At 49.3% G+C, this 13149-nt stretch overlaps 1 pseudogene; it reads right to left on the reverse strand.

Annotated features, from left to right (window-relative positions):
- The window catches only part of LOC123090228 (tRNA-specific 2-thiouridylase MnmA-like), a 43428-nt pseudogene extending 30809 nt beyond the window's left edge, over positions 1 to 12619 (reverse strand).
- Between the last annotated feature and the right edge of the window lie 530 nt (positions 12620 to 13149).

Here is a 13149-nt window from a genome sequence, read left to right on the forward strand (position 1 = left end):
CCCCTAGTAATGAACTAATAGAGACAAGGTGCGATGCGTGGCAGGGGCAACTGTTGGAAAAAGTCCCAAAAAGACTCCCTCGGGGTCTTCTTTCTTTAGTCCCAAATGCCCACTTTTAGTCCCTAAAAGTCCCTCCTGTTTGGTTTAGATGGGACTGACACGGAGTTTTTTTAGTCCCTACACCAAAATGTCCCTGTAAACAAACACCCTCTAATAATGCCGCTGGAAAATTGATGCAATGCCACAGTTAAAAGCAAATTACATGTTTAACGAATTTTATTGTTAATATAATCTCTATGTTAATATTAATCAATGCCACCATTTGAGAAATGCTACTGTCTTGCTTTCTTTCCCATTTAGATAAGGTAGATGCTTCTTTTTGTTGGCTTCTGTGTCATCCACCGTTATTGACCACTAATTGTTTCCTTTGCACCTCTGTGTAAACAGGGTTATCTACTTCACCTCGTTGCCATTGTGACCTTTTGTTGCACTGCACAAAACACTTTTGTTTTAAGAGTGTTTTGTGCAGTTCAACCAAAATGTCACACCGAAAATGTTGCTTGATTGCTTGATCTTAGTGGAACTGCACAAGAGGAGATCTTACTTCCTATCCGTTAAGGCAAATTTGGTTCAGATCTTCTTCTTGTGAGTTGTTTGAATTCCGCATCATGAGAGGTCAGTACTAGCCTTCTTTCACATGATTCTGCAGTGTGCTTTCATATGTTGTGCTACTTGTACGATAATGTTGCTTGATTTTAGTGAACTATACAAATGGAGACAAGACTTCCAATCTGCATGTGAACCATAATATCCCATTGAGGCAAGATAAGGATATTTCACAACTGTTGGCCTGTATTTTGACACTTTAATCAGAAAATTAAGTTTAGTACTATACTTCTGCTCCCTAATTGACATGCCAAATCTTACATTGAAGGCGAAGCTTGTCTATTATTGAACCAAGTGATGAAGGGGAAGAACAAGCGGAAGAAAAACAAAAATCAACTCCCGGTGCTGTAATGAAGCACTAGAACTGTGATGACATAAGTAATGATATAGTTTTGCATCTTAATTTATTGCTATGGATGGAACGAGCAATTGTTTTGCCACTGATTTGATGCCACTCTTAATGTAATACGTAATTATCTCTACTTGTGTAAACAGGGATCTTCTTTGAACATGCCATATATTTTAGTGGAACTGCACAAGAAGATGTTGGAAACATTAAACTAATCGAGGAGTATATAGTAAGCATGGCCACCACCGTAGATAGCAACAGATGGTTTCGTAGAAGTGCTTCATATGTATGCTCTACACAATAATCCTCCTGACAAAGTTTGGTACTCGCCCACTGATTTCATCCATATGATTGAGCTTTGTCATCTCTATTGGTGTTGTGCTACTGTTTAGATACTGTCATGAAAAAGTGGTATTGTCCTTGAGAAGTGCTTCATCTGTGCTGTTTTAAATATTTCCTTTCCATTTTTTCGAGCAAACAGGGATGCTAGCATTTAGTAGTCCTCTTGTCTTTGCACAACAGGATCATCTTCCTCTGAAGAAGAATATGGAGTACGTGAAGTGACTAGTTCCGATTGTGCCAGGATGAAGAAGCCATGTCTATCTTCTCATCAGAAGGAGCAGTTGAAGGATGCTTACATTACTCCCCACAAGACCAAAGTAACTTCAGCTCAGAAGGACTGACAAATCTCCATTTTTTTGCTGTGATGCGCGAGTACAATGTTGTTCTAGGATTCTTTCTGGTGAGTTCCATTTTTCTAAAAGTGTGCTCTACATGGACCATGTATGTGCTTGTTGAAACTGTCAATTCATAGTACAGTTTGCTTTATACTAATCACTTTTTTGTAGTTGTGCAAACAGGGGTGCTCAGCTTGATTTCAATGGGAATTGCACAAAATGTTCGCGAATACATCAAATCATTCATTTCCACCACAAGAAAGGAGGTGCCGATAAGTTCAAGGCGTTGCAACATATAAGGGCGAAATCATACAAGCTACGCACGAATTTGGTTGATTTTGGTGGAACTGCACAAAAAGAACAGCTGGTTTATTTAGCACGAGGTGCCATGTCAATGTCCGAACTGATGCCAAACCCTGCCCATTCCACAATCGTAGGCATTTTATATTTTGGAATGGGACAACCTTGTCAAATTTTGCTCATTGATTTTAACAAGACATGCGTTTGATATTTTCGAATGGGACGCCCTTTGCTATCAGCAGCGCCAGTCAATTTTTTCTTTATTCTTTAGTTGTGAAGTAAATATTGCCTCTGACATGTGAGTCGCTGAGATGCATAATCATCGATTGTTTTGAATGTTCTCTATGAATTGCCAGGCCTGTGTGTTTGATTGCAATGTACAGAAACGCTAAAAAGCTGCTCAAACTCTTTGTACTCCTTATGTTCCTTTTTACTTTGCACATTGTGAAAGTGCATACTTTTTTGTATAAGATTGGTCAAAGTAGAGATACTTTGACTATAGACAAAACTTGTATGCATACTAGAAAGGGCCGGAGGGAGTACATGTGAAACTGCTGCAAACGAGGTGATCACCCTGGGAATAATGCTAGCACGTATTGTTTTGCATGTTCATCCAATGCCAGTGATACAGGAATTCGAACTAATCAAAATAAATTCATTCATACACGGTCGGATTTCATATAAACATGCCGGATTTCATTAAATTTCATATATTCTTCAACTAAAAAGGGGTGTGCTAGAGGCATAATTAATTAACGAAGCTACCCACCTGTGTCCCGCTGAGCCGAACAGAAGCTTCAGTGACTTAACTGCAGGTGCAGTTGTGTAACTGACATGTGGCCTGTTGGGCCCACGTGTCAGTCAGCCAACTGCACCAATAGTTAAGTAGAAGCAGTGTTCTTCTCCAGGGCAGCTCTCCGGCTCCACGTCGCCGCCAAGAAGCTAACCGACCGTCAATGGTCAACCCGCCTAGCTTGGCTTCAACCGGAGGGTGGCAGCGGTGGCCTTACTTGGACCCAAGCGTCGGTGACCTACCGTGTTCTACTCTTCCTCGTTTTCTGTGAGGCGCGGCCTCATTGGTAGCGGGGCGGGGCCTCGGCAGAGCCGGCGATGTCCTCTATCTCGTTACCGGTGGGCGGCGCCTCAACGGAGCGGTGGAAAACCTCCCCCACGTTGCCGGCAGGGTGGGGCCTCGGCTGAGCCGGCGATGTCCTCTGCCTCGTTGTTGGCGGGGCGGGGCCTCGATGGAGCCGGTGGTGTCCTCTGCCTCGTTGTTGGCACCGTGGGGCCTCGGCAGAGCAGGGCCTCGTCGACGCCAGCGGAGCGGGGACTTGTCGGAGCCGGCATTGTCCTCTGCCACATCCTCGGTCTTGCCAAACAGTGCCTCGCCCGCTTCATTGCCCTCTTTGCTAGCCTCTTTGTAGGCGGCCGCAGCCTCCGCCACCCGCATGCGGTACCGCCAGCGCTTGAGGCGGCCCTTGTGGGCGGAGCGATACGAGTCGAGCGGCGCCTCTTGCTCCGCCCGCTCCACAGCGATCTGCTCCTCCGCCTGCAGGTGCTCCTGGAGGAGATGGTGGTTGTAGGCGGTGTCGGCCTGCGCCTCCCGGAACTGCTCCTCACGCATCTGCCTCACCGTGTCCATATATTGGGCACGGGCCTCGCCGATGGTCATGGTGCAATGCACCGTCGAGGATGGCGCGGAGGAGGGGGTTGGCGCCGGATCGTCAACTACCATGTTCTCCATTGGGACGTCGTTGTCCTCCGGCTGCCTGCCGGCCAGCCGATCGGCAGCAATGGCTGCCATCTCCTTGTGGTCTGTCGTCCGCCCGTCCCGAAGAGCATTGGCGCGTGAGGAAGCCATGGTGGGCAGTAGTGGTGTGGAGAGGAGAAAAGGAACAGATGTGGATGACTGTGGCTATGGCCGGCGCAGCAGTTTATATAGCAATGGTGGGTGGGCGGAGGGACGGACGTGTGGCGCCGGAGTAGCCATCTCGGCAACCGCATATCATTAATGTGGGTGGCAGATGGACGGACGTACGACACTTGTGTCGTTTAAAGGCGGAGCAATCACCTGCACCGGGAAGCGGGGCGGGCGGCGCTGACTGTTTCGGGCGGAAAGTGTGCGCGGGCGAGGAGATGACTTTACTTGGAGAGGATGACAATGGGGACCCACCAGGTCCATAGCCTCACGTATGCAAGTGCCTCCTTATTTTATTATATATATATATATATAATTTATTTTGCTTCCTCCTGGTTTCCTGACATCACGGTCCCACACCATTGTCAACCTATGTACTCCCTCCTTTCCGGTTTATAGGGCTTATCTCAAAATTTTAGTTTTTCCATTTTATAAGGCTCAATTTGGTTGTTTTCCATCACATGTTCAGATTCCAAGGTGCATTAAATCATTGCGTGCAAGTATTAAGAGAAAATTGACCAATGCATGTACTTTATGCATGCATGCATTGCAATTAATGCGTTGATAAACATAATTTTTTAGGATAACAAGAGCATTAATTAGGTGCTTTTGCAAAACTACAAAAAGTATTCCACCACTCGCCATCTACCTTGATTGGTGAGATTTTTGAATTGAGCACTATAAACCGGAAAGGAGGGAGTAGTCAATAAACGAGAGAATTGCACAAGAAGCGGCCGACAGCTGGGACCAAGCAGCTCGAGCAGTATTTGTGTTTTTGAGGTGTGAGCACTGCAGAGTTTTTCGATGTTTAGCCCAGATATTAATTTTTCTCCTCTGAACAACAACGAAAACATCGCTGCAGGTATTAACTGGGGGGTTGTGGCCCGTCTAGCCCAGGCCAGATATCCAGCCCAGATATTAATTTTTTTCAAGCTGAAAATGGCTAGCCCAGCTATCCTTTTTTTAGGAATACCCAGGCAAGGTCAAGTTGTTATTCTCCGCCCCGCTGGGCTGCAAATCTTTCCTAGGAGGGATGCATTAGGCTTAACAAGAAAATGGGCTTTAAGAAATAATAAATGGGATGTAATTATAAAAACTGGGCAGTAACTATAAAAAATGCACCAAACACGTGATTACTTTATAAAATATTATTTTTGGATATTGAAAATTTTAATTTCATTAATTGTTGCGAGCGCAATGTTTCGTTGGATTTTTACGTAATATAAATTTTTATTTAAATTGTATTTAATCTGACTAGAAATTTCGGGATAAAAATATTTCGGATCCCATCAAAATGTGGGAATTTTATTGAATTCTGTTTTGAACGGTTGGTTGAAATGGGATGTACTTTTAACAAACTGTAAATGGGTTGTGGTAAATTCCATTAGAATTCAAAAATGGGCTACACATTCTTACAAATCTCAAATGGGCAATAAGTTCTCTGCCACACACTTCTGGCCTTACTAAGTTGACGCATCCCCTAAAAAACAGAATTGACGCGTATGCAAGGCTTTGTCAACTTATAGCCAACACATGTTTCTAGCAGCAGTGGCCGTTGGATGTCCATCCAACGGATGTCGTGCTTCTTCTTCAATCTCGGATATTCTAGCTTCACCCGCCCAAAAAATGATTCCTCCCCCTGACATCTAGGGCGCATCGTTTCGAAAACTGACATGTGGGCCTACTAAGTTGACGTACCAAGGGCTTTGTCAACTTAGTCACTATAAACAATTCTAGCTGAAGTGACCGTACAATGTCCATCCAATGGCCGTCGTGCTTCTTCAACCTCTGGTCTTCTTGCTCCAGCCGCGCAAAGCAGCGCCGGTCGTGTCGCCTGCTCCTGCCTCCCGTGGCCAGCTATGTTGCCGCGGAGGCCTCACCGCCCCCTACTACTCCCACCGCTGGCCAAGCCATCCCTCCACTCACCCACACCCCCTGTTATTCTGTGGTGACGGCAGCGCAGCCGAACTAGTGAACCCTCGTACTCCTCTCCATGTGTGCATCCACTGCCGCGTCTTCCCCGGCTCCGTGTCGTCCCCTTCCTAGGCCTCGCCGTCGTCCACCGCCGTGGTGCTCTCGGCGCGGCGTGGTCAACATGGTCAAGGAATGACTTCCATCGGACGTGGACTATACGTGGAGAGGATGACAGCTGGGTCCACGGCAACCGCAAGGAAGTGCCTCCTTATTACGCGCAAAATAATTATTCCTCCACCTGACAGCGGGGACCCACAAGACGGGCCACCGTATTTTACGAAAAAAATGATTCGCCCCATGACAGTTGGGACCCACGAGCTACATCTTCGCACGCAAGGAAGTGCGTCTGGGAAAAAAATGATTCGCCCCCTGACTGCTGGGACCCACCAGCTACATCTTCGCGCGCAAGGAAGTGCGTCCGAAAAAAAACGATTCGCCCCTCGACTGCTGGGACCCAACAGCTACACCTTCGCACGCAAGGAAGTGCGTCCGGGCAAAAAAAACATAAAATGATTCGCCCCCCTGACTGCTAGGACCCACCAGCTACATCTTCGCACGCAAGGAAGTGCCTGACAGTCGGGACCCACCTGGTCGAAGCGTACGTAGCATTGTCATTCTGGTCGCGAACGTGTACGTACATATATACTGGTCGATGTAGAGGCGTGCATGTGTCGTAGTAGAGGCACACACGTAGCATGTACACCTATGTACAGCGGCCAGTGTGCAAGAAAGAAAATACGTCCACGTACGTACATACGGGTAGGGTCTCGAACGCCTACTCGCGCATACATACGGCCAGGGCTCGTGTACATGGCTGGGTCGGAACGGAGAAACAACGTCGTTGTCATGTTCATGGGGAGGCAACAGAATGCGTCGTGTTCATGGGGAGGCAACGGAATGCTCGTGTTCGTCGGGAGGCAACGGAACGCGTGGGAGCCAACCGGCTGGGTCGAACGGAATGCGTGGTCGTGTTCATCAGGAGGGCTTGGACAGAACAGGTGATGCAACCGAGGCCTGGCGTATCGCAGAACGGAGGAAACAGACCTCCTACATTCTAAATGGGGTCCTGTTGATCAGGAGGGGTCTGGCGTACCGCAAAACGGATAAAACGGACCTCCTACGGTCGAAACGGGGGTCCTGTTGATCGGGAGGGGTGTGGCGTACCACAAAATGGAGGAAACAGACCTCCTACGATCGAAACGGGGGTCCTGTTGATGGGGAGGGGTGTGGCATACCGCAAAACGGACGAAACAGACTTGTGTTGGAGCGCTGCGGTCGAAATGGGGGTCCTGTTCATCGGGAGGGGTGTGGCGTACCGCAAAACGGGACTCCACGAGATACTATTCATCTCCACCGTCGAGCTCCTCCAGCCTCCACGGGCTCCTGTTCATCCAGGCTCCACCGCGCGCTACTCCACCGGCTACTGTTCAACCACCCCTCCACGGGCACCCCTCCACCATCTACTGTTCATCTAGCCCTCCACACCACGGGGTCCTGTTCAACCACCCCTCCACGGGCACCCCTCCACCGCCTACTGTTCATCTAGCCCTCCACACCATGAGGTTCTGTTCATCCAGAGGAAACGCCACCGCTCACTGTTCATCCAACCCCCCCCCCCCTCCCGCAACACTCACTGTTCATCCAATCGATCGGCTTCGGTTAGCAGTAGCAGCGAAGGAATCGCTCGATCGGGTTCAGTTAACAGCCATCGATCGATCGCTCGGGTTCAGTCACGCGTAGCCTGCAGTGCAATCGCTCAGGTTTAGTTAGAGCCCAATGCCTCGCTCGGGTTCAGTTAGAGCCAACACCTCGCACACACGCGTGTACGTGTACGAGAGAAACGCGCATCGCCCGGCCCCCGACCTCCCACCGTAACCGGGAACTCCCCGAAATTTTCCTCGCCCTCGCTTCTATCATGGTTTTTTCCGTCATGGACGGCCCAAAGAATGTCATGCAGCTGCGTCTCCGGCCCGCCCAGGACGAAAAGCCCATTTTCTGTCATGATTTTTTTTCATAGAAGTAGGAGCCCACCACATCTATGATGATACCGGGTTTTTTCACAATTATCGTCATAGAAGTGTCATATATATGACAGAAAAAAAATTCGTTCGTCCCAAAATGTCACAGATGTGTCTTTTTTTGTAGTGTTATGAGCAGGTAAATATTTAGCAGAGAAGTGTTAAATCATATCACGGGGACTACGCACACAACCAGGATCAAGAGAATTAAACCATGGCTTAGCATCACCCTTTAATGAGAAAGGAAATATTTTAAGGATATAGTAATAGCAAGATTTCTCATAATTAGTAAACAGGGTGGCTATATCATTTAACTTAGTATGACGTCCCACTACAGTTTCAGATTCAATGCCATAGAAAGGATCAGATTCAACTAAAGTAATAATCTCAGGATCAACAAAGAATTCATAATCCTTATCAGTAACAAAGATATGTGAAGTAGCAAAAGCAGGGTCATGTTTCATTCTAGCATTCAGAGTCTTTTGTTTCAGCTTAGCTAATAATTTCTTAAGATCTGATCTATCATTGCAAGCAAGAAAATCTCTAGCAGTTTCTTCATCCATAACATAACCCTCGGGAACAACATGCAATTCATATTTAGGGGGAGAACCTTCATCATCACTATCTTCAATATTATCAGTTTCAATAATTTCATTCTCCCTGGCCCTAGCAAGTTGTTCATCAAGAAATTCACCTAAGGGCACAGTAGTATCAAGCATAGAAGTAGTTTCATCACAAGTATCATGCATAGCAGAAGTGGCATCATCAATAACATGCGACATATCAGAATTAATAGCAGAAGTCGGTTTAGGTGTCGCAAGTTTACTCATAACGAAGGAGAATCAAGTAGAGAGCTAGATGGCAGTTCCTTACCTCCCCTCGTAGTTGAGGGATAAATTTTAGTTCTTTGATCTTTCAAGTTCTTCATGGTGATCAGCGGATATAAATCCCAAGTGACTCAAAGAATAGAGCTATGCTCCCCGGCAACGGCGCTAGAAAATAGTCTTGATAACCCACAAGTATAGAGGATCGCAACAGTTTTCGAGGGTAGAGTATTCAACCCAAATTTATTGATTCGACACAAGGGGAGCCAAACAATATTCTCAAGTATTAGCAGTTGAGTTGTCAATTCAAACACACCTAGATAACTTAGTATCTGCAGCAAAGTATTTAGTAGCAAAGTAGTGTGATAGTAATGGTAACAGTGGCAAAAGTAACGATATCAGTTTTATAGTAATTGTAACAGTAGCAACGGTAAAGCAAATAAGCAAATCATAATATATGAAAAGCTCGTAGGCATTGGATCAGTGATGGATAATTATGTCGGATGCAATTCATCATGTAATAGTTATAACATACGGTGACACAGAACTAGCTCCAGTTCATCAATGTAATGTAGGCATGTATTTCGAATATAGTCATACGTGCTTATGGAAAAGAACTTGCATGACATATTTTGTCCTACCCTCCCGTGGCAGCGGGGTCCTAATGGAAACTAAGGGATATTAAGGCCTTATTTTAATAGAGTACCGGACCAAAGCATTAACACATAGTGAATACATGAACTCCTCAAACTACAGTCATCACCGAGAAGTATCCCGATTATTGTCACTTCGGGGCTGTCGGATCATAACACATAATAGGTGACTATAGACTTGCAAGATAGGATCAAGAACTCACATATATTCATGAAAACATAATAGGTTCAGATCTGAAATTATGGCACTCGGGCCCTAGTGACAAGCATTAAGCATAGCAAAGTCATAGCAACATCAATCTCAGAACATAGTGGATACTAGGGATCAAACCCAAACGAAACTAACTTGATTACATGGTAAATCTCATCCAACTCATCACCTTCCAGTAAGCCTATGATGGAATTACTCACGCACGGCGGTGAGCATCATGGAATTGGTGATGGAGGATGGTTGATGATGACGACGGTGATGAATCCCCCTCTCCGGAGCCCCGAACGGACTCTAGATCAGCCCTCCCGAGAGAGATTGGGGCTTGGCGGCGGCTCCGTATCGTAAAACGCGATGAAATTTTCTCTCTGATTTTTTTTCTCCGTGAAGCGGAATATATAGAGTTGGAGTTGAGGTCGGTGGAGCATCAGGGGGCCCATGAGATAGGAGGGCACGCCCAGGGGGAGGGGGCGCGCCCCCACCCTCGTGGACAGGGTGTGCGGCCCCTAGACCCTGATTCTTTCACCACTATTTTTTATATTTTCCAAAAGTTATCTCTGTGGATTTTCAGGTCATTCCGAGAACTTTTGTTTTCTGCACAATAAACAACACCATGGCAGTTCTGCTGAAAACAGTGTCAGTCCGGGTTAGTTCCATTCAAATCATGCAAATTAGAGTCCAAAACAAGGGCAACGGTGTTTGGAAAAGTAGATACAACGGAGACGTATCAGTCTTCACCATGATGTTGTCCACGTAAACGTGGATGTTGCAGCCGAGTTGTGGCAACAAGCATTTCTGCATGCAGCGCTGGAAAGTGGCGCCGACGTTCTTCAAGCCAAACGACATGGTGATGTAGCAATACGCCCTAAAGGGCGTGATGAAGGACGTCTCCTGGGCATCGGTCGGGTCCAGCTTGATCTGGTGGTATTCAGAGTAAGCATCCAGGAAGGATAGGAGCTCGCACCCGGCGGTCGAGTTGATGACTTGGTCGATCCGTGGGAGGGCGAACGGATCATTGGGACAGGCCTTGTTCAGGCTGGTGTAGTCGATACACATGCGCCAGGTCTTGTTTTTCTTTAGGACGAGGGCTGGGTTGGCCAGCCACTCGGGATGAAAGACTTCCATGATGAAGCCGGCCACCAAAAGCTTGGCGACCTCTTCACCGACGGTTCTTCTCTTCTCTTCGGAAAATTGTCATAGGGGTTGACGGATAGGCTTGGCGTCCTTGCGGACGTGGAGATTATGCTCGGCGTACTTCCTGGGGATACCCGGCATGTCCTTTGAGGTCCATGCAAAGATATCCCGATTCTCAAGGAGGAAGTCGACGAGCTCGCCTTCCTATTTGCTGTCAAGGCGGGTGCCTACGACCACGTACTTGCTGCAGCTGGGGTCCTCCATGTTCAGCTTCACTTTCTTGGTCTCCTTGGAGGGCTTGAAGGTGGCTTCGTCAGCCGGCTTCTTGGTCGGGATCGGTGCGGCAGACACCTCGCCGGCCATGGCGACGACCCGGTCGAGCTGGCGCCGCTCCTCGGCAATGACCAGCGACTCGGCCAGCTTGGCGCCATCTCGGACGCACTCCTGGGACTTGTGGTAGTTGCCGGTGACGGTGATGAGGCCCTTGGGACCCAGTAGCTTCATCTTCAGGTAGGCGTAACGGGGGACCACCATGAACTTGGCGAGCGCGGGCCGGCCCAGCAACATGTGATATGCACTGGATAGGTCCACGACCTCGAACCAGATTGGTTCGCACTGGAGGTGACTGTTGTCGCCGAACAGGACGTCGAGCCGGATCCAGTCGATGGGAGAGCAGGAGAGGCCGGGAAATATGCCGTGCAAGATCGTCCAGGTTGGCTCCAGGTCCTTGGCCTCGAGGCCAAGCCTTATCATGGTGTCACGGTAGAGGATGTTGATGCTGCTGCCGCCGTCGATGAGGACTCGGGAGAACTTGCACGTGCGATGCGGCGCGACGATGGTAGGGTTGAGGATGAGGGCATAGCCACCCGGATTCGACATGACGGATGGGTGGTCCTCCCGGGACTAGGTGACTGGGCGGTGCGACCAGTGCATGAATTCTGGCTTGGCCGGGACGATGGTGTTACCCTCCTGCCGGTGGAGACGTTCACTGCGCTTGTCATCGCCGATGCTGGTGAAGACAACGTAGGCCGCATTCTAGTCCGGGTTGGCGTCATCGCGCATCGCGCCGCCGGCTGGAGGCGGCGGTGCAGGCGGAGGCGGCTGACCCGCACCCGGAGCCGAAGCCGGAGGGGGCGGGACATCGCATCGCATGATTCGCTTGGTGATGCCGCACTACCGAAGCATCTGCGTGGATGGCCTTGCGCCGCTTTGGTGCTTGCAGGGGGCGTCGAGCATCTCTTCAAAGCTCATGGCGGGTTACCATGCCGTCTTGCTGGTCTGCCGGCGTTTGGCTGTCGGGTCCACCGCGGGCTCGGTGGCCGCGAGCCGGTTGGTCGGCCTTGCGCTTGTTGTTATGCTGGTGCTGCTACCAACTGCTTTCACCGGCCGGCTTCGGGGGGGACCGGCTTTGCCTTGCCGGCCTCATCTAGTGCCACCTGGATCTTCATGGAGGAGTCGGTGTTGGCGTACTTGTCCATCGTTACCATGAGCGCGGCCATGGTGGCCGGCTCGGAGCGCAAGAGCTTGTGCTTGAGGAGGGTGCCGTCTCGGCATCCGTTGACAAAGTACTGGATCGCTTGAACCTCGTGGACACCCTCACAGCTGTTCCGGAGCTCGGTACAGCGCGTGAGGTATTCGCGGCCGGTCTCCGTCGGCCCTTGCATGCACATGGCGAGCTGACTGGGGCGGCCGGGTCGCTTGTAGGTTCCCGTAAAGTTGCGGACAAAGGCCTGCTCAAAGTCGACCCACGTGTTGACGCTGCCCATCGGCAGATTGTTCAACCAGGTGCGGGCCGACCCTTGGAGCATGAGCGGTGCGTTGCACACGGCGAGTCGGTGGTTGCCGTCGGTGATGCCGATGGTGGTGGTGTAGTCGGTGAGCCAGTTCTCCGGCTTCATGGTTCCATTGTACTTGGGGGTGTCACACGGGAGCGTGAACCCTTTTGTAAAGGGCTCCTCCCGGATGCGTGGGCTGATGCACGCCGGCCCAATGGCACCGCTCTCCTCCACCTCCAAGGAGAAGGCGAGCCGGTCGAGGCGGTGGCGAGCGTCAGTGTCGTCGATGGCGCGTGCGCCGAGTCGGCTGGCGACCGGGCCGCGAGAGGCCGGGTCGGTTGGACCCGGACACCGGCCGGGCTAGCTGGGTCCGCGTCAGTTTCCTGGTGCCGGCTCGTTGATAATCCCCAAGTGCAGGGAATCATCGTAGCAATTTCCAAAGGTGGAAGTGATAAGTATGGAGTGTCGAACCCACAAGGAGCTAAAGGTAAGATCAATATTCAGTCAAGTCCTATCTGCCAATGAAACGACTCTATGTACACCGAACGTTTGCTTCCAACTAGATACGAGAAATAAAACTACGTTGTGGGTATGAAAAGGATAACTTTGCATGATATCGGAGAGCTCAAACATAAAAGTAGGTGATGCTATCA

This window comes from Triticum aestivum, chromosome 4B, assembly GCF_018294505.1.
Source record: "Triticum aestivum cultivar Chinese Spring chromosome 4B, IWGSC CS RefSeq v2.1, whole genome shotgun sequence".
NCBI classification, from domain to species: domain Eukaryota; kingdom Viridiplantae; phylum Streptophyta; class Magnoliopsida; order Poales; family Poaceae; genus Triticum; species Triticum aestivum.